Source organism: Salmo salar, chromosome ssa01 (genome assembly GCF_905237065.1).
Source record: "Salmo salar chromosome ssa01, Ssal_v3.1, whole genome shotgun sequence".
NCBI classification, from domain to species: domain Eukaryota; kingdom Metazoa; phylum Chordata; class Actinopteri; order Salmoniformes; family Salmonidae; genus Salmo; species Salmo salar.
In genome coordinates, this window is record NC_059442.1 from 67,473,207 (window position 1) to 67,492,278 (window position 19,072).

The following is a 19,072-nucleotide window of genomic DNA, read 5'->3' on the forward strand; positions in this document are numbered from 1 at the left end:
GGTACGGGGGCTGGGATTATAAATTTAAAAAATGTAAATAATAAAGGACAAAACACACATCACGACAAGCGAGACACTACAACACTACATAAATAGGGACCTAAGACAACAACATTGCATTGCAGCAACACATGAAAACACAGCATGGTAGCAACACAACATGACAACAACATAGTAGCAACACATCATGGCAGCAGCACAACATGGTAGCAGCACAAAACATGGTACAAACGTTATTGGACACAGACAACAGCACAAAGGGCAAGAAGGTAGAGACAACAATACATCACTCGAAGCAGCCACAACTATCAGTAAGAATGTACATGATTGAGTCTTTGAATAAAGAGATGGAGATAAAACAGTCCAGTTTGAGTGTTTTTTGCAGCTCATTCCAGTCGCTAGCTGCAGCGAAATGAAAAGAGGAGTGACCCAGGGATGTGTATGCTTTGGGGACCTTTAACCTGTTATGGCTAGGGGGCAGTATTTTCACGGCTGGATAAAAAACATACCCGATTTAATCTGATTATTACTCCTGCCCAGAAACTAGAATATGCATATAATTATTAGCTTTGGATAGAAAACACTCCAAAGTTTCTAAAACTGTTTGAATGGTGTCTGTGAGTATAACAGAACTCAAATGGCAGGTCAAAACCTGAGAGATTCCTTTACAGGAAGTGGCCTGTCTGACCATTTATTGTCTTTCTTTGACATCTCATTCCATTACAAAGGATCTCTGCGGTAACGTGACACTTCCCACGACATCCAATAGGCTCTCAGAGCCCGGGAAAAACCTGAATGTCGTCATTCCAGCCCCAGGCTGAAACACATTATCGCCTTTGTCAAGTGGCCGATCAGTAGACAATGGGCAGTAGGCGCGTGCACTGGTCGCCCCCGTCTTTCTTTTTTCCCCTCTATTTAGCTAAACGCATATTCCCGGTCGGAATATTATCGCTTTTTTACGAGATAAATTGCATAAAAATTGATTTTAAACAGCGGTTGACATGCTTCAAAGTACGGTAATGGAATATTTTGAATTTTTTTGTCACGAATTGCGCCATGCGCACGACCCTGATTTACCATTTCGGATAGTTTCTGGAACGCACGAACAAAACGCCGCTATTCGGATATAACGATGGATTATTTTGGACCAAACCAACATTTGTTATTGAAGTAGCAGTCCTGGGAGTGCATTCTGACGAAGACAACAAAAGGTAATCAAACTTTTGTAATAGTAAATCTGATTTTGGTGAAGGCTAAACTTGCCGGGTGTCTAAATAGCTAGCCCGTGATGGCTGGGCTATGTACTTAGAATATTGCAAAATGTGCTTTCACCAAAAAGCTATTTTAAAATCGGACATATCGAGTGCATAGAGGAGTTCTGTATCTATAATTCTTAAAATAATTGTTATGCTTTTTGTGAACGTTTATCGTGATCGTGAGTAATTTAGTAAATTGTTAGTAAATTCCCCAGAAGTTTGCGGGGGGTATGCTAGTTCTGAACGTCACATGCTAATGTAAAAAGCTGTTTTTTGATATAAATATGAACTTGATTGAACAAAACATGCATGTATTGTATAACATAATGTCCTAGGTGTGTCATCTGATGAAGATCATCAAAGGTTAGTGCTGCATTTAGCTGTCTTCTGGGTTTTTGTGACATTATATGCTAGCTTGAAAAATGGGTGTCTGATTATTTCTGGCTGGGTACTCTGCTGACATAATCTAATGTTTTGCTTTCACTGTAAAGCCTTTTTGAAATCGGACAGTGTGGTTAGATAAAGGAGAGTCTTGTCTTTAAAATGCTGTGAAATCGTCATATGTTTGAAAAATTGAAGTTTTTGTATTTTTGAGGAATTTGTAATTCGCGCCACGCCTATCATTGGATATTGGAGCAGGTGTTCCGCTAGCGGAACGTCTAGATGTAAGAGGTTAACAGAATGTGACTGTCAGAACGGGTGCTGTATGTGGAGAATGAGGGCTGCAGTATTGTTGGGAATGGGCCGTAAGTAATAATTTCACTGTTAGTCCACACCTGCTGTTTACTAAACATGTGACGAATAAACTTTGATTTGATTTGAATGGGAGACGAAGCTGCCTGACTAAAAACACCAGTAGAGTGTGCTAGAACACCTGACTGAAGCTGGCTGTTTTAACATTTAGGATGAGTGCTGAGGCTAGAGTTAGGGTTAAGCCAGGGTGTGGACGTAAGGCTAGGGTTAGGATTGAGCCAAGGTGTGGATATAATAACACAAGACTTGTGGTACAATTTCAATTATAAATCTATTATGAATGCCTTTGGTAAAAGACAGGTTACATTTTTAATGACGGGAGTTTATTCTGGACAGTCTGAGTGGAGTAATACATTGGATGAGTGTGTCAACTCTGTTCCACTATTACCAAAGTTGTTTGATATTTTTGGTGTCACTTAAAACTTCCCGGCCAGACAGATAGTCAGGCAGATGGACACTTAAGTCTTATTCTCTGTTTAAGATGGATGTCAGGTAGGAGATGGGGCCTGTGATGACTGTCCTGACAGTTGAGATGAATCAGCACCCCTCCAAGGATCCCCAGGATGGGAAGTGAGAGGGGGGGGGGGGCCCACAGGGCCAGTCTGCTTCCATTTCGAGAGGCATCAGCACCGCTGGCACGCCAGCATAACATAACAAAACTGTTGTGAGCTACAATTAGTGCTGAGGAAGGATATGGTGGGTGAATGTAGATTTAAGTTTAGTGTGACACAACGTTTTTTGAGGTTATTCATTCAGAGTAAAACAAACACTGGTCTCAGTTGGAAGTGAGGCAAAGTTTGAAAGTATCATGTTTTTCAAAGTTTGTAAAGTTTTAGAATAAAGTAACAGGTTGACGTTTTCGTCTTCTAACATTATAATTACTTTTAGAATGATAAGAAGTGTTAACATTTTAGCACACCACAGTACTCAACCCGTTACTCAACAAGCAGAAAAATGACACCTGGTCAGAGATCTGCCACTTAAAATCTGCCCCGGACCAAAGACTGAGACCACTGGGCACAAACTGGTTGAATCAAAATGTTTCAACATAATTTGTCAATGTATTGTTATGTGGAATCTAACAAGAAAATACATTGGATTAAAACTGGATTGTATCATCATGGTAATCACATTTAAATATAGACAATCTTGTATAAAATATGTTGAATTTGTACATTTAAAACAATGTCAGGTCTTCAATGTTATATCCACTATCAAAACAACAAAAGACAGGCTGGGTAGCACCTCCTACTGGAGAGTCAATCTATAGATATCCTTTGGTTTCCCTTCCAGGATTTTAAACAAGCCCAGCCCTGCTTAGTTATGATAGCTGTCACTGATGATTACCAATGTGCTATTGTGAGAATAATTGTTAAGAGATCTAGATTCACCGTTGAAGTTATTCCAAAGACTAGGTTCGTTAACAGAGCAAATTAAATGTTACCATACTTTATTAGTATTATATCATCAATGAGGCTTATTAGGCCTGTATAGCGTTTGCTAAGTCATCAACAGCTAGTTCAATTTAATCCAGGATTCAACTAAAAATAGACTACACACTGTAGGCCTAGAGTTTCTAGCTCTGGTTGATTTCAAGTAATGAAGTAAATGTATCTTTTGCTTGGATAGTTCAATTTGTGCCACTAGCTTTAATTCCAGTTTGTCTACAAATTAATAATACATATGTTGGATTCACTTCTCCATCTCAACCAAAAATCTAAGTTAAAGTGTACGACTAAATCAAATCACACTATATTTAAAGTGCATTTAAAGTTTGATTTCTCAAACTTACATTTTTGTTTGCGATGGAGACGTGAATTCAACATATAAATTATTCAATTGTAACTGGAAATAAAGACAGACTAACTCAGTTGCATAGATGGAACTATTCAAGCAGAGGATAAAATCACCTTTAAATGATGATATTTGGTTGTGGTGTCAGTATAACAGTCTAACTTTTGTAGTACAGTAAATAGCCTAAAGTTAAATCTATTTTAGAAACTAAAATAAATTACAATCTTAAAATGAGTAACACGTCCATGGCCACATTTTGAGGTTACTGTAACTATAAATGTCTTCTTATGTAATCATATAAAGTGTGTATGTTCAAGGTAGAATGCAAAGGTTGTCATAGGTCTGTGGAGATCTTCACATTTTATATAATAATCTGCGCAGAATCTTTAACGGCAATGATCACTTGTGCCATGTACTTTCAATGTAATCTCAACTGCAATCCAGGTCATTTGGATCTGCTACTAGATGAAGTACACTTGGGTTAAATATTTTACAGGTATTTTACAAATGCTCTATCCCTAGAATAAATCACTTTTCTCCCGGGTAACCCGATATTTAACGCCAAAATCTGAAATCATTCAAAAGTATTATAAAGCGTTTAAATATGTGTGGATTTGATTAGAGCTTGGATCAGCATGAACATTTAGAGCTGGTGCTACCTGAGCCTGATGAGCCATATATGAAATACATTTTATGAGCCCCAAATTAATGACATTTAATGAGCCCAAGCCCAAAAAAAACCAAATGATTCTGCCATTAGCCAACACATACAGTTGAAGTCGGAAGTTTACATACACTTAGGTTGGAGTCATTAAAACTTGTTTTTCAACCACTCCACAAATGTCTTGTTAACAAACTATAGCTTTGGCAAGCCGGTTAGGACATCTACTTTGTGCATGACACAAGTCATTTTTCCAACAATTGTTTACAGACAGATTATTTCCAGTATCACAATTCCAGTAGGTCAGAAGTTTACATACACTTTAAACAACTTGGAAAATTCCAGAAAATTATGTCATTGCTTTAGAAGCTTCTGATAGGCTAATTTACATAATTTGAGTCAATTGGAGGTGTACCTGTGGATGTATTTCAAGGCCTACCTTCAAACTCAGTGCCTCTTTTCTTGATATCATGGGAAAATCAAAAGAAATCATCCAAGACCTCAGAAAACAATTGTAGACCTCCACAAGTCTGGTTCATCCTTGGGAGCAATTTCCAAATGCCTGAAGATACCATGTTCATCTGTAAAAAGAATAGTATGCAAGTATGAACACCATGGAACCACGCAGCCGTCATACCGCTCAGGAAGGAGACGCGTTCTGTCTCCTACCGATGAACGTACTTTGGTGCGAAAAGTGCAAATCAATCCCAGAACAACATCAAAGGACCTTGTGAAGATGCTGGAGGAAACAGGTACAAAAGTATCTATATCCACAGTAAAACAAGTCATATATCGACATAACCTGAAAGGCCGCTCAGCAAGGAAGAAGCCACTGCTCCAAAATCACCATAACAAATCCAGACTACCATTTGCAACTGCACATAGGGACAAAGATGATACGTTTTGGAGAAATGTCCTCCGGTCTGATGAAACTGTTTGGCCATAATGACCATCGTTACATTTGGAGGAAAAAAGGGGAGGATTGCAAGCTGAAGAACACCATCCCAACCATGAAGCATGGGGTGGCAGCATCAGTTTGTGGGGGTGCTTTGCTGCAGGAGGGACTGGTGCAGTTCACAAAATAGGTGGCATCATGAGGTAGGAAAATGATGTGGATATATTGAAGAAACATCTCAAGACATCAGTCAGGAAGTTAAAGCTTGGTCACAAATGGGTCTTCCAAATGGACAATGACCCCAAGCATACTTCGTAAAGTTGTGGCAAAATTATTATGTCAGGAGAACGCTGCCAAAAGTAATCACACAGCCATTTTCAAAGCAAACATATATGTCACAAAAACCAAAACCACAGCTAAATGCAGCACTAACCTCTGATGATCTTCATCAGATGACACTCCTAGGACATTATGTTATACAATACATGCATGTTTTGTTCAATCAAGTTCATATTTATATCAAAAAACAGCTTTTTACATTAGCATGTGATGTTCAGAACTAGCATACCCACCGCAAACTTCCGGTGAATTTACTAAATTACTCAAGAACGTTTACAAAAAACATAACAATTATTTTAAGAATTATAGATACAGAACTCCTTTATGCAATTGCGGTGTCAGATTTTAAAATAGCTTTTCGGCGAAAGCACATTTTGCAATATTCTGAGTAGATAGCTCGGCCATCACAGGCTAGCTAATTTGACACCCACCAAGTTTGGTGCTCACTAACTCAGAATTACTATAAGAAAAATTGGATTACCTTTCTTGTTCTTCATCAGAATGCACTCCCAGGACTTCTACTTCAACAACAAATGTTGTTTTGGTTCGAAATAATCCATAGTTATATTGAAATAGCTCTGTTTTGTTCATGCGTTGAGCTCACTATCCGAAGGGTGACGCGCGGGCGCATTTTGTGACAAAAAATTAAAAAATATTCCATTACCGTACTTCGAAGCATGTCAAACGCTGTTTAAAATCAATTTTTATGCTATTTTTCTCGTAAAATAGCGATAATATTCCAACCGGGCGACGTTATATTCATTCATAGACTGAAAGAAAAACATGGAGTCGTCTCGTGCACATGCACTCCAGTGTCATTGTTCCCTGCGTGACCACTCACAAAAACTCCTGTTTTTCGCCCAGAGACTGCAGAGAAGTCATTCCACTTTCTGGCGCCTTCTGAGAGCCAATGGAAGCCTTAGAAAATGTCACGTTACAGCAGAGATGCTGTATTTTTGATCGAGATGCACTAGAAGGAGAACAAATTGTCAGACAGGGCACTTCCTGTATGGAATCTTCTCAGGTTTTGCCTGCTATATGAGTTATGTTATACTCACAGACACCATTCAAACAGTTTTAGAAACTTTAGAGTGTTTTCTATCCAAATCTACTAATTATATGCATATTCTAGTTTCTGGGCAGGAGTAGTAACCAGATTAAATCGGGTACGTTTTTTTTCCGGCCGTGCAAATACTGCCCCCTATCCCAAACAAGTTAACTGACCTAAGACAGGGAATTTTTACTAGGATTAAATGTCAGGAATTGTGAAAAACTGAGTTACATTTATTTGGCTAAGGTGTATGTAAACTTCCGACTTAAACTGTATACAGTGCTGTATGATATAGGCTACTGCACATTACACACGACAGAAAAACATGAATGCCAATAGTTAGCTATATGCACTCTTGGGTAAATAAATTAAACTAGCTCCAGTATGCTAATGTATTACTTTACTGTATTGTATAATGCTGTATTATATGGACTGGAATTATGCACATCATTCAAACCATGATGTTCATACCATGATAAAGCAGAAGAGAACATGCGATTCTTGTGTAGCACAGGTACAAGTATAGGCTAGCGATTTTGATTTGAATTTTGAAATATACAGTGCATTCGGAAAGTATTCAGACCCCTTCACTTTTTCCAATTTCTGTTATGTTACAGCCTAAGTCTAAAATTGACTATAAAAATAAGTATTCAGACCCTTTGCTATGAGTCTCGAAATTGAGCTTAGGTGCGTCCTGTTTCATTTTATCATCCTTGAGATGTTTCTACAACTTGGAGTCCACCTGTGGTAAATTCAATTGATTGGGCATAATTTGGAAAGGAACACACCTGTCTATATCAGTTCACAGTGCATGCCTGAGCAAAAACCAAGCCATGAGGTTGAAGGAATTGTCCGTAGAGCTCAGAGACAGGATTGTCTCGAGGCACAGATCTGGGGAAGGATACCAAAACAAAACTGCAGCATTGAAGGTCCCCAAGAACACAGTGGCCTCCATCATTCTTAAATGGAAGAAGTTTGAAACCACCAAGACTCTTCCTATAGCTGGCCGCCCGGCCAAACTGAGCAATCGGGTGAAAAGGGCCTTGGTCAAGGAGGTGACCAAGAACCTGATGGTCACTCTGACAGAGCTCTAGAGTTCCTAGAGTTCCTAGCGTCAAGTCTGGAGTAAACCTGGCACCATCCCTACGGTGAAGCATGGTGGTGGCAGCATCATGCTGTGGGGATGTTTTTCAGCGGCAGGGACTGAGAGACTAGTCAGGTTCGAGGGAAAGATGAAAAGAGCAAAGTACAGTGACCCTTGATGAAGTCCTGAGTGCTCTGGAGCAGGTTCTCAGACTGAGGTGAATGTTCACCTTCCAACAGGACAACGACCATAAGCACACTTAAAAAACAAAGCAGGAGTGGCTTCTGGACAAATCTCTGAATGTCATTGAGTGGCCCAGCCAGAGCCTGGACTTAAACCCAATCTAACATTTCTGAGAGACCTGAAAATAGCTTTGCAGCAATGCTGCCCATTCAACCTGACAGAACTTGAGAGAATCTGCAGAGAAGAAAGGAAGAAACTCCCCAAATACAGGTGTGCCAAGCTTGTAGCGTTGTACCCAAGAAGACTCAGGACTGTAATTGCTGTTTCCACACTGGTACTGGTGCTCCAACAAAGTTCTGAGTAAATGGTCTGAATACTTATGTAAATGTGATATTTCAGTTTGTTTTTATATAAATGTGCAAAAAAATTCTAAAACCTGTTTTTGCTTTGTCATTATGGGGTATCGTGTGTAGATTGATTAGATTTTTTTATATACATTTTTGAATAAGGCTGTAACCTAACAAAATATGGAAAAAGTCAATGGGTCTGAATACTTTCCGAAGGCACTGTATAGGGCTATATGTCAATCTAGTACAGGATTTTCTATTTTGGATGCAATTTGAATGGAGTTGATGGAGAGAGAGTGCTTGTGTGTACACTGATTTAACCTGTTATGGCTAGGGGGCAGTATTTTCACGGCTGGATAAAACACGTACCCGATTTAATCTGGTTACTACTCCTGCCCAGTAACTAGAATATGCATATAATTATTGGCTTTGGATAGAAAATACTCCAAAGTTTCTAAAATTGTTTGAATGGTGTCTGTGAGTATAACAGAACTCAAATGGCAGGTCAAAACCTGAGAGATTCCTTTACAGGAAGTGGCCTGTCTGACCATTTCTTGAACTTCTTTGCCATCTCTATCTTTTACAAAGGATCTCTGCTCTAATGTGACACTTCCTACGTCGTCCTTAGGCGCTCAGAGCCCGGGAAAAACAGAATGTTGTCATCCCAGCCCCAGGCTGAAACACATTATCGCCTTTCTCAAGTGGCCGACCCGGTCTTTGTGATTTTTCCTCTGTTTGCCGAAAAGGAGATTCCCGGTCGGAATATTATCGCTTTTTTACGAGATAAATTGCATAAAAATTGATTTTAAACAGCGGTTGACATGCTTCGAAGTACGGTAATGGAATATTTAGAATTTTTTTGTCACGAATTGCGCCATGCGCGCGACCCTGATTTACCATCTCGGATAGTGTCTGGGACGCACGAACAAAACGCCGCTATTCGGATATAACGATGGATTATTTTGGACCAAACCAACATTTGTTATTGAAGTAGCAGTCCTGGGAGTGCATTCTGACGAAGACAACAAAAGGTAATCAAACTTTTATAATAGTAAATCTGATTTTGGTGAAGGCTAAACTTGCCGGATGTCTAAATAGCTAGCCCGTGATGGCTGGGCTATGTACTTAGAATATTGCAAAATGTGCTTTCACCAAAAAGCTATTTTAAAATCGGACATATCGAGTGCATAGAGGAGTTCTGTATCTATAATTCTTAAAATAATTGTTATGCTTTTTGTGAACGTTTATCGTGAGTCATTTAGTAAATTGTTAGCAAATTCCCCGGAAGTTTGCGGGGGGTATGCTAGTTCTGAACGTCACATGCTAATGTAAAAAGCTGTTTTTTGATATAAATATGAACTTGATTGAACAAAACATGCATGTATTGTATAACATAATGTCCTAGGTGTGTCATCTGATGAAGATCATCAAAGGTTAGTGCTGCATTTAGCTGTCTTCTGGGTTTTTGTGACATTATATGCTAGCTTGAAAAATGGGTGTCTGATTATTTCTGGCTTGGTACTCTGCTGACATAATCTAATGTTTTGCTTTCGCTGTAAAGCCTTTTTGAAATCGGACAGTGTGGTTAGATAAAGGAGAGTCTTGTCTTTAAAATGCTGTGAAATAGTCATAAGTTTGAAAAATTGAAGTTTTTGTATTTTTGAGGAATTTGTAATTCACGCCACACCTATCATTGGATATTGGAGCAGGTGTTCCGCTAGCGGAACGTCTAGATGTAAGAGGTTAAAGTAACGGTATTCAAGTGATTGGCTGTTTTACAACTCTGGAGCTGCAATTAAAAACATAATCTTTACAATTGATAACAAGGTGACCCCTGAAAGCTAGATGGAGATGGGTAAATTAAATTGACTTCAGTTTTTATATTACTGTAAAATAGACTCTGCTGCAGATAATGTAGGCCTACCTGTCACAATAAAAAATGTTACTATGATGAGATGATAGGTCTACATGCATTGTGAATTGCGCTCCATACTGAGTAGGGCTGTCTGTCCCCACCCTGAGCGTTGATCAATTTTGCAGAAGCTGTAGAGAAGCCACATTTAGATATCGCACCTAATCTAACAGTTCCATTTCACGCCATGCTGTTCATATAAATAATTTCTTATAATTTACTGGTTTCTCACAGTTATTTTTCCCAGGAAAAGGGAATGGTTTTGGTCGGTAAATCACGGTAAATCTCAGTAACCAGGTTACCGCCATTCAACCCTAAAGTACAGTGATAACAGTGATCTGTTGTATAAATAAACAAAATATCTGACATTGTATTCTGATTTGCATTCCCATTTAAAAGCACTTTGCTGTGCTTTTAAATGGTTTAAAGCGCAGTGATAGACATTTGGGTGACAACTAAACCAAAAATCAGACTGTTTTTCCATTGGGATTTGGTTGTGCTTTTAGATGGTTGAAAGCATAGTGGTAACACATTGGAAATTCAACAAATTTTTGGCTGTCTTTTTGAGTGTGTCAATATAGCTTGCAATCTCATTGATCAATGTCTCTATCAAATAATATCCAATTATCCACGTTGAAATTACATGGTGTGCCCAGTGGGAGGGATCTATTCAGTCTGTACCGCTGAAGTGTTACAGATTACATAGACATGTAAAGGTAATTTCTGATTTAGCCGACAAATGCAGTGCTTACCATAAACGCAGTGTCCGCTAACGCAGGAACATTGCCTTTCAATTTCAATCACGCTGTAATGCTAAACTTCCGCAAAACAGATTGAACAGAGCCCTGAGCCCCAGTTCAGGTACTCACGCCCATGCACACACACACACACACATACACACAAACACACACACACACACGTGTAATACCCCGGCTAAGCGTCTGTCCCTTATCAAACACTAGCTTACTCTGACCTTGATCTGATTCACCCTGAGATTCATCCTGAGGACCTTTGGGCAAGGCAGGCAGATGTCCCCTTACATGTCATCAGTGTGTTAAAGCATTAACATTAAACAGCATCACATTAACATCTCTTCCCCTAGCCTGGGGTACTTCCAGACAAGATGCCATTGATGGACGCATAGTTGATGTGTGTAAGGGGCTTTACTGTCTATGGAACGCCGTTTGGGTCTTAAAGCACGTGGTCAAAACGCTATCTTTTTAATGCAACAGTGGGGGAAAAAAGAAATTGATCCCTTGCTGATTTTGTACGTTTGCCCACTTACAAATAAATGATCAGTCTATAATTTTAATAGTAGGTTTATTTGAACAGTGAGAGACAGAATAACAACAAAAAAATCCAGAAAACCGCATGTCAAAAATATTATCAAATGATTTGCATTTTAATGAGGGAAAAAAGTATTTGACCGCTCTGCAAAACGTGACTTAGTACTTGGTGGCAAAACCCTTGTTGGCAATCACAGAGGTCAGACGTTTCTTGTAGTTGGCCACCAGGTTTGCACACATCTCAGAAGGGATTTTGTCCCACTCCTCTTTGCAGATCTTCTCCAAGTCATTAAGGTTTTGAGGCTGACATTTGGCAACTCGAACCTTCAGCTCCCTCCACAGATTTTATATGGGATTAAGGTCTGGAGACTGGCTAGGCCACTCCAGGACCTTAATGTGCTTCTTCTTGAGCCACTCCTTTGTTGCCTTGGCCATGTGTTTTGGGTCATTGTCATGCTGGAATACCCATCCACGACCCATTTTCAATGCCCTGGCTGAGGGAATGAGGTTCTCACCCAAGATGGTACATGGCCCCGTCCATCGCCCCTTTGATGCGGTGGTTGTCCTGTCCCCTTAGCAGAAAAACACCCCCAAAGCATAATGTTTCCACCTCCATGTTTGACGGTGGAGATGGTGTTCTTGGGGTCATAGGCAGCATTCCTCCTCCTCCAAACACGGCGAGTTGAGTTGATGCCAAAGAGCCCCCATTTTGGTCTCATCTGACCACAACACTTTCACCAGTTGTCCTCTCAGTCATTCAGATTTTCATTGGCAAACTTCACAAGGCATGTATATGTATTCTTGAGCAGGGGGACCTTGCGGGCGCTGCAGGATTTCAGTCCTTCACAGCGTAGTGTGTTCCCAATTGTATTCTTGGTGACTATGGTCCCAGCTGCCTTGAGATCATTGACAAGATCCTCATGTGTAGTTCTGGGCTGATTCCTCACTGTTCTCATGATCCTTGCAACTCCAAGAGGTGAGGTCATGCATGGAGCCCCAGGCCGAGGGATATTGACAGTTCTTTTGTGTTTCTTCCATTTGCAAATAATCGCACCAAATGTTGTCACCTTTTCACCAAGCTGCTTGGCGATGGTCTTGTAGACCATTTCAGCCTTGTGTAGGTCTACAATCTTGTCCCTGACATCCTTGGAGAGCTCTTTGGTCTTGGCCATGGTGGAGAGTTTGGAATCTGATTGATTGATTGCTTCTGTGGACAGGTGTCTTTTTTACAGGTAACAAGCTGAGACTAGGAGCACTCCCTTTAAGAGTGTGCTCCTAATCTCAGCTCGTTACCTGTATAAAAGACACCTGGGAGCCAGACATCTTTCTGATTGAGAGGGGGTCAAATACTTATTTCCCTCATTAAAATGCAAATCAATTTATAACATTTCTGACATGCATTTTTCTGGATATTTTTGTTGTTATTCTGTCTCTCACTGTTCAAATAAACCTAACATTAAAATTATAGACTGATCCTTTCTTTGTCAGTGGGCAAACTTACAAAATCAGCAGGGGATCAGATACTTTTTTCCCCCACTGTACGTGTGTAAAGTACAGGTGCAGGTGCTAAATGAACGCATGTACGCGCTAAATTAACATCTTCACACGCTAAATTAACGCCTACATGCGTCAAATAAGCACGTGCAAATGTGCTTGCAGGCGGTTCAACATGTGCTACGGCTGCAAGCGGTCCTGCACACGTCAAGTTAACGCCTACAGCTGCTAAATATACACCTACACACGCTAACTTAACGAATTCCTTAATATGCAAATTTTACTAGCCAATTTCCCTAGCTTCTCCTTTCAACCAGATTTCACAGTTTGAAGGAACTTCCTTTTCCACTGCAAGCAGAGTTTGAACCTTTGCAAGGTAACGGTTTTGTCGTTGAAATGTGTTGTTACGGTATCGTAAAGTTTATCAGCTAGTTTACAGTGGAAGGATCTGTTTCTCATCACTGGCTATAACATTCAGCTAACAATAATCTAGCACCAGGATCAGCAGTGCTTAGCATAAGCTAAGTCAGATATTTTGCTAGCTAATTTAGCTAATGTCGGTAGCCTCGAACCCCGGCCATATTATATCATATAGTTAGCCTCAAACTTTGCCCGGTCATACTGCTAGCCGCAGTGAATGGAACCGTCTTGTGTTTTATTAAAAGCCCAGCTGAAAAAACATGTAAACTATAACAGCCACGGAAACACATTGGACTGTGTTAATACTATCAAGGTAAATTAACTAGCAAGATTGTTGCTTGCATGCAGGGCCAGGCATATATAGGTTAGACAACGGCGGTGCTCAAAATCCTGGTAGTTCTCGATTTTTGGACTATTGTCTTAATTTTGTTTTATCATCGACTTAAGGAAGACAATTTACCTAAATGGGATTTATCGGCTAATACTGAAGCAGGACATGTTTTTGAGTTATGGTTTTAGCCCAAAACCTTGTATTTTAGCAAAACAACTTAAGGTAGGCAACTTCTTCAGCCTGACTGGCTTTCATTTAAATGCTAGCGTTAGCCGCGCTAGCTCGCGATTAGCAGGAAGACACAGAAAAGCTCGCATAAAGCAAATTTGGCTACTGACAACCTTGTAAAACCTTTGCTAACATCTAACGTTACATGTCAGCTTTCGAACAGAGTAGACTTTAATGTGCACGTTCACTTTTTGAATATATTCCATCAAAGCTTATTAGGGTAAAATAACTTCAGGCATATACCCAGTACTGCTTCAAAGGAATAGGGTTCCCATTCCTTCCGCTTTATTTTCACACAATTGTGTCTTGCAGAAGGGAACCATGAAGAGGAGCTTGGAGTGGGCAAGGGGAGGCTGATAAAGCACCAGAGAAGACCTGATTCATCAAGTATCAATTCATTTTGGTGATTCTCACCTGGTTGGCATGCATGCACAACACGACAAGGTATGCAACATTAAGCCCAATCAAATATCCAATGTTGTTAAAACATGTATCCCAATTTACAGTCAAGCAACATTTGTCAGTTGTGTTAATGTTATGAACTACAACCAATCTATGGTTCTTGGAGTCAATGAATCAATTCAAAGTGACTACAATTAGACATTTTAAAACTGTGCCAGTAAAGATGACAAAAAAGTAATCTGCTCTTATGTTTCTGTTTACATTTTTTCCTGACATTTCAATCTGACACTCTTAATGTTTGATGTCAGGCCAAACGTCTTCAGCCACCCTAGGACGGAGAGCCGCTGGTTGGCATTTGACTGCAGTGTCTGTGGGTGTACCAGGAATGGACGTAAGAAGTTAGGTCCCCATGATATCAAAGCTTCTTACCATCTCCACTGCAGCCCAGTCAATATCGATTTAATAAAAAAACTGGAACAATAGATTGTGCTACACGTACAACTCCAGTTTGCCTATTGTCCCAACAAATGTAAATTATACATTTTTACATATGTCAGAGTGCATTTTCTTTTATAGCTCTGCTTTCAACGCCATCCTGACCCACAAACTGGTTAGCAGGCTCTGGGTGTAAATCCTGTAATAACGAATTAGATTTTTTACATTATATGAATGTGTATCCCCAGAATGGACCCGACACTACCATGATACACATGAGTACATGAAGGAGCTGTGGGACCTGACATAATGAGGATAGGACAAAACAAAGTAGATGGTGCAACTTGACCATTCTTCCATCTACTGTACATTGACATGGAGATGATCAGCAGCTTCAAGTTCCTGGGCACCCTGATATCCTTTTCTGTCCTCAGTTACTTCACTCAAAGTCCCACTTGTGCTTCTCCACTACCCTCAAACTTGCTGCTCCACGACCTATGTACCAACTACAGTGTCTTTTATTGCCATAACACATGTAAATGAAATGTCCATATTTACTTTAAGATTTATTTATGTTAACATTGCACATATTGTAACAGTCCCTTGACATACATGACTTAACTACTTTGCATAATGCTCAGTTTACCCACTAAGAACTCATACATTTATTTAAATATTAAAGCTGCATTATGTATTTCTGTGTCTAATTGATTGTGGTTGGTTGTAATGTTTTTGAAAACTTTCACTACACAACTTTCTTTTGATTATGGACAACCCTGTTGGGAACTTTCATAATATCAATTATTTTGGGGTACATCAATTAACATTGGCTGCAATATTCCAAACTTACTATAAACGTTTAGGATAATTCCACTTAAATGAATTCTTTAAATCAAATCAAATTGTATTTGTCACATGCGCCAAATACAACAGTTTTAGACCTTACAGTGAAATGCTTACTTACAAGCCCTTAACCAACAATGCAGTTACAAAAAAACGACAAAAAAAGAAAAGCAAATAATTAAAGAGCATCAGTAAGATAACAATAGCGATGCTATATACAGGGGATACCGGTACAGAGAATGTGCGGGGTCACTGGTTAGTCGAGTTAATATATACATAGGTAGAGATATGAAAGTGACTATGCATAGATAGAGTAGCAGCAAATAGTCTGGGTAGCCATTTGATTAGATGTTCAGTAGTCTTATGGCTTGGGGTAGAATCTGTTTAGAAGACTCATGGACCTAGACTTGGCGCTCCGGTACCGCTTGCCATGCGGTTGTAGAGAGAACTGTAGCTGTGGCTCCACTGGCAATCCCAGCCGAGGAATGCTGAAGCCCCAGACATGAAAATGAAAACCTTCTCCATGGTTAAAGGGTATGTTTTCCCCCCTGAAAAAAGGGAAGGGGGGGACATTAAAGTCCATAAGTAACACTTGTTGGAGAACACAATACTCTTAAGTGAAAGTCGTTTGGGATTTAATTTATCTATTACATTCTTAGGGGGCCCATGGAAGAATAAGGCTACAAAAGGATTTTCCACAGTTGTGAGAGTGATTAGGTGATGTTTTACTGATGTGGGCCGTGTTACTTCAATGATCATGGTTTTGCATCTAACCCTACACCTCCAGAAGTCAGTCCCTCCAGAAACATATGACTCTTTTCTCTATTGCTCTTTGATTGGGACCAGGTGGGGAGTGCTCTGCTTTGAAGAGAGAAGCTATGTCTTTGGCCAAAAGAGGTTTCTCAGCGTAGATGAAAACCTCTCTGAAGAGGCTTGAGTGTCTATTCATGTAAGGCAGGAGACGTAGACACTCCAGACCCTCTTTGAATCTGTAAGTAAAAAAAGTCTATGAATTTGCCCTGAAGAATTTAACTAAACTTGAGATTCCTTTGATATATGGAAACTCACTACTCAAGAGCATCCCATATCCTGCTTTCTAAGTAGAACTTTGTGGCTAACTCCACCAGGGCATCCCTCTCCAATGTACGAATGTATCGCTCTGGACCCAACATGACCACTTCCTGTGTCTCGTTTGTGCTAACTGGATCTTAGATTGTTTATTGAACTGTGTTTTGGGACAAATTAGCAAAACAAACTGATTATCACTACCCTTAAAGATTGACAGCCAACAAAAATAAACCAAATCCATGTGGAAAAGTTGTCATGAACTACAACCCAATTTCTTTTCAAACTTAGTGCAAATTAACAGTAACATAACATCCATCACAGTATAAAGTACTTACCTTCTCCAACCTCTCTCTGAAGTCATATTCCGCAAATTCTTTCAATTCTGGCACAGGGGGTTGTAGGCCACACATTTGCCTGTATAGCCTCTCTGAAAAAATGTGGCTCTACACCCCCATGTACCAGACAGACAGCAATCATGCGGCCCACCTGCTTGTATACGCCATCATAGAGTGCTGTCACACAGAAGACAAACAGTAAATAAAGGACACATTACATACAACAATCAAATGTCTTACTCAAGTCATGTATATTGCCATAAACAAACGTGTCTTTGTTGATGTAAAAGTGTATCTCACCTTGAGAGTTGCAAGAAAAGCATTTTTGCCAATCAGGTCCCTCAAATATTGCTGAGGAATGGATGGCACTCATTAGCAGCCGGAGAAATTCACTTGAGGGACCACCCTCATCAGCTGCCCCTTTTCCGTCAGCATCCCTAAAAACCATGTCTATTTTTGCCTCCGGATTAAAGCGGGCTCTCTTAAAGCCTCTCATTGCACAATCATAAACGTTGTCCCTCATCATGTTAATTTGGTTGGCATCTCATTAACTTCAGCAGTGTTTGGAGGTCAACACTAAAAGAGACATTCAGAATAACAAAGCTCAGATACTTCCCACAATTCATCTGTAATAACAAGACATTTAATTATTTACAGGGATGACTTACTCATTGTCATCACCAACATCAACAGAAGAGTGTGGTGAAGGTGGACAATAAGCCTCAGGGAATGGTGGAGGGGAGGCCACAGAAAGTGGTATAGGTGGAGGGGGGCCACAAGAAGTGGTGCAGAAGATGGGGGTGCCACAGAGAATAGGTGCTGCCACAAGTGTAGCCTCATTTGTAGAAGTAGTCTGTAAAAGGTCATTTGAAGGCTTATACATTTCAAAAACATGGAGAAAGCAATAAAGCTGTGGAACATAATGTGATTGCATTCTGAAAATGATTTACAGAAGAAAAAAAATTGCATGCATCACTCACTATAGAATGTAATCAATGTGTAGGTCAGGAAGACATTTTAAGGATGCATGTAGCTCTATTTTTTAAATAATATTTTCAATATGTATTACATTCAACAAGCAGACAGTGTTGTTTTCTCCTCCATGGTCCGTCCTAACTCTGGAGGGAACGCCATATCTGGAGACAGCATTCATGAAGCAATCCATTACAGTACTGCTGCGATTGTTGCTGGAAGCATGGAGAAACACAACGAGGCGGCTGTACCCATCAATGCCACAATGTATGACTATCCTCCACCTAAATCAGAAAACACAGCACTGGTTGATACAAAAGCTGAACACATGAAATATACAAACATCACCATCCTCCTTTACCACTTAGATGTTGCATCAAGTTCCTGCAGTATATAACAAAGCAGCAGACCAGATATTAAATTAACATCCAAAATGTGGAACAATGTTAATGAATCAAGTTAATGAGTCAAGAGGACAGATTCTCCTGTTGTTCACACTTAGGCATAAATACTTTGTTCCAACTGTTTTTGCCTCAGTATGTCCTCAATATAAGCATGTTTGTTAATTTCATGATGCAGACATTCTATCGATCACAGAAGCAGCAGAAACACAATAAAACAATTATTATCCACATGATTGACATATTGGGCCATTGCTTGCTAAACTGAACTGTTGGTTGTTGATGAACAATTTCAGATGTACAACTTCTCACCAGTGATATAGATAATTGTGTCTATCACAAAGAAATATCTACCTTATCAGTTTGTGGTTTCCATCAAGATCTATAATGAGTTTGGTCCAGCAACACGGTATGACCTTCTATGTAGCCTCTGCGACATGGCTCTGAGGGCAGCCGCCCTCGGGTTAACACGAATCATGCTGTCCCTCACTCTGCGTCTCTGCACCCGGATTCCCAATGCCCTTAATTGTGCTCAAACAGCCTCCGGTCCAAGTCTATCTTTCCCAGCCACCAAGTCCTTAA

General features: G+C 39.9%; 1 long non-coding RNA gene across 1 annotated transcript; it reads left to right on the forward strand.

The window, feature by feature from the left end:
- Window positions 1-14,346: 14,346 nt before the first annotated feature.
- On the forward strand, window positions 14,347-15,465 carry LOC106608760 (uncharacterized). Its single transcript, XR_001329574.2, has 3 exons — window positions 14,347-14,478; window positions 14,745-14,827; window positions 15,120-15,465. It is a non-coding gene; the product is annotated as an uncharacterized lncRNA (long non-coding RNA).
- Window positions 15,466-19,072: the final 3,607 nt, after the last annotated feature.